Source organism: Limulus polyphemus, unplaced genomic scaffold, assembly GCF_000517525.1.
Source record: "Limulus polyphemus unplaced genomic scaffold, Limulus_polyphemus-2.1.2 Scaffold11130, whole genome shotgun sequence".
Taxonomy (NCBI): Eukaryota; Metazoa; Arthropoda; class Merostomata; order Xiphosura; family Limulidae; genus Limulus; species Limulus polyphemus.
The window spans coordinates 1-3,979 of NW_013676740.1; positions in this window are offsets into that span (position 1 = coordinate 1).

The following is a 3,979-nucleotide window of genomic DNA, read 5'->3' on the forward strand; positions in this document are numbered from 1 at the left end:
GACTATTCTACTTTGTTCTCCTGAAGAAGAATAGTCAACTATTCGAAAGCGCTCGAGTTTTGGGTCTTATCTTAAGTTTATTACACTTTATATGTGATCCTTTGAGAAAATTAGTTTAACTCCTGTCTACACTGTATGCACGAGTGAACTACGCGCTATCCGTTGTAGGTAACCATAGCAACATTACATCAGACAACCAGTCAACACTTCATGTTAAAATATACCGGGAAAATGGATAACATGCAACTTGAAAGGTGGAGAGAGAGAGAAAAGATACTTGGACACGGTGCAGATTAAAAGTCCGCAATAACTATATTCTACAGTAACTTTCACCTGACAAGATTTTCCCTCACAAACCTTGTATAACCATTTCTAACCTACTTTTAAAGCATATCTTCACTTCGCTGATTCCAAATTCACGAGTCAAAGCGTGATCTAGGAGTTAGGGTGCTGGGTTATGTATCGAAAGGTCCAAGGTACGCGTCGCGATGTTCCCCACGTATCGCATAAATAACATTCAAAAAATTACTGTTTCATTTTCCATCTGATGTTTAAAGGAAACAGCGAGAGCTAAGAAAACTTTATTTCCAAGCCTTAAGCTATAAAAGTCTACCTTTCTACATATTTATATATTATACTTCCTATACAAGTCTACCTTTCTACATATTTATATATTATACTTCCTATAAAAGTCTACCTTTCTACATATTTATATATTGTACTTCCTATAAAAGTCTACCTTACTACATATTTATATATTGTATTTCCTATACAAGTCTACCTTTCTACATATTTATATATTGTACTTCCTATAAAAGTCTACCTTTCTACATATTTATATATTGTACTTCCTATACAAGTCTACCTTACTACATATTTATATATTATACTTCCTATAAAAGTGTACCTTACTACATATTTATATATTGTACTTCCTATAAAAGTCTACCTTTCTACATATTTATATATATTGTACTTCCTATAAAAGTCTACCTTACTACATATTTATATATTGTACTTCCTATAAAAGTCTACCTTTCTACATATTTATATATTGTACTTCCTATACAAGTCTACCTTTCTACATATTTATATATATTGTACTTCCTATAGAAGGATGATTGTTCCACCTTCCTAAGATGAAGCTGTATCTTTATATTTTCACAATACTTTAATGTTGGGAGACAATTAGATAATAAAACGATATCAATTTTGTCTGAATTCGGAAGAATCTCTGAGGAAATCAATATAGTATGACTTATTTTCGTAACGACCATCTGTTTAACCTGGTTTGCCACTATACGTACATGTATTGCCACTACACGTACACATCAGCAGATAATCAGCAAAATACGGGGGGTTTCTATTTATAAACCCAAACAAAATGCGGTGGTTTTCTGTTTATAAATCAGCAAAATACGGTTATTTTCTATTAACAAACATCAGGAAAATACGGTTATTTTCTATTAACAAACATCAGGAAAATACGGTTATTTTCTATTAACAAACATCAGGAAAATACGGTTATTTTTTATTAACATACATCAGGAAAATACGGTTATTTTCTATTAACAAACATCAGGAAAATACGGTTATTTTCTATTAACAAACATCGGGAAAATACGGTTATTTTCTATCAACAAACATCAGCATAATTTGGTGGTTTTCTAAATTTATTTGTAATGTATAGCAACAAAACACGTGAAAGAAGATAAAAATATCAGGAAAGAATTTTCTGGCATTTTGAAAATAAAACGAACAATATTGTTGATCTATTATCGTTTCTCAACAAACCTTTTACGTTGTGGAAGAAGAAAACATCACATCAGCTGGATTTGTCTCTTTAGGACTCGTCACTGTAGAAACATTTTCTCCACTGCCCTAATTTCGCCCCGCCCCAGAAGAAGAATAACTAGTGAGCAGGTGACAGAACGGGGAAGAAGTCTTGTTAACACCACTAACTGTTACATTTCTGGTTTTTACAGTTACCAACCAACGCCAGAAAAACGGATGCAATTCTTTCATCAAACGTCCCCCCCCCCTTATATACACATAGAAAAAATAGTGAACACGAAAAAAAACTTATTATTCAGCAAAAGCTTTAGAATGTCAGTTCACTTTTACGAAGACTTCGTTTTGTCCCGACAAACCTGATTGTACAGTGCCAAGGACAGAGTTACGGAGATCATTGTCCCCGACCTTGGACCAAAGTCAGCGGTACTGGTTTAAACGTCAACTGAGCTCGTGCCAAACGCGCTCGTGATCCTCACTATTCAAACTCGCTTTTCAGCTCATACATTTAGCGTCTTCTGGCGGCCACGCGATATTCAGGGCACGTGCTCTCCCGTATCATTCACTTACACCAATCAACGTTAAGAGATCGTTAAATGATTCATGCGCTGCTTGTAGCCAACAAAGTTTATCTAGAGCAACAATAACCTAGTGGTTTGAATGTGACCCCGTAGCTTTTGTTATTATATATTGTTGAAAATATGTTACAATTTGACATTGTTTAGAACGGATTAGGTCAGATTCCAATATATTTATATTGCAACAATAACCTAGTGGTTTGAATGTGACCCCGTAGCTTTTGTTATTATATATTGTTGAAAATATGTTACAATTTGACATTGTTTAGAACGGATTGAGTCAGATTCCAATATATTTATATTGCAACAATAACCTAGTGGTTTGAATGTGACCCCGTAGCTTTTGTTATTATATATTGTTGAAAATATGTTACAATTTGACATTGTTTAGAACGGATTAGGTCAGATTCCATCCAGAGTAGTAAGTACCGTAGTCCTACACTAAGTACAAGTTTTCATTTTGAAATAATTACATCATAAACTTATTCTTTCGTAATAAAAACAAAACATTTCTTCAAAGTAAACTATACGAGTGTTGAAACGGATATTACAATCTTTAGGAAAATATATTGAAGTGTTATAAATTAGATGTGTTTCCTGCTTAATCTGTGGTTCATACAGGAGACATTCTCTACAGCATGTTACAGTATTTTGTATTGAAATGTTATAAATCAGATGTGTTTCCTGCTTAATCTGTGGTTCATACAGGAGACATTCTCTACAGCATGTTACAGTATTTTGTATTGAAGTGTTATAAATCAGATGTGTTTCCTGCTTAATCTGTGGTTCATACAGGAGACATTCTCTACAGCATGTAACAGTATTTTGTATTGAAGTGTTATAAATCAGATGTGTTTCCTGCTTAATCTGTGGTTCATACAGGAGACATTCTCTACAGCATGTTACAGTATTTTGTATTGAAGTGTTGTAAATCAGATGTGTTTCCTGCTTAATCTGTGGTTCATACAGGAGACATTCTCTACAGCATGTTACAGTATTTTGTACAGGAGGACGTGAAGACACTTGTTAGGCACAGCTTATGAGCATGACAATACAGTAATTTAATGAGTATTTTTTCACCATGTTCCGGCAAGTTTTTTACTTATTAGTTTTCCAGTTGGGGAGTTCTGACATTGTTTCTGTTTATTGTAAAGAAAGTATCATCTTACCTGCCTACAAAAAACAATGATTGTTTTGGAAATTCCTACAAAGCTATACAAGGACTATATACGCTAGCTGTCCCTAGTTTTGAACAGATATACAACCGGTCAACATTTAACATCTCATTGGCTGTTCTAAATGAATAACACTTATAATTGAAAGTGAACCACGGACGCTCGGTTCACATTGCGTCACTAGACCACAACCGGCTCAAGAAAAACTTAAGCCTAAAAGGAAAATATAGAAATAAGATGATGCAATAATATGTAGAAGTTAATTTTATAGTCAGTGATGTTTCCCAGACATATTACAGTCGTCTGATTTACTAAGCAATAAGCACCTTGTCTTCAGGACTAATTACTAACACTAATGGGGGGAGTAAATGATCTCTTCAGATCACATGAAACTAAAGGGGGAGTAAATGATCTATTCATATCACATGACACTAA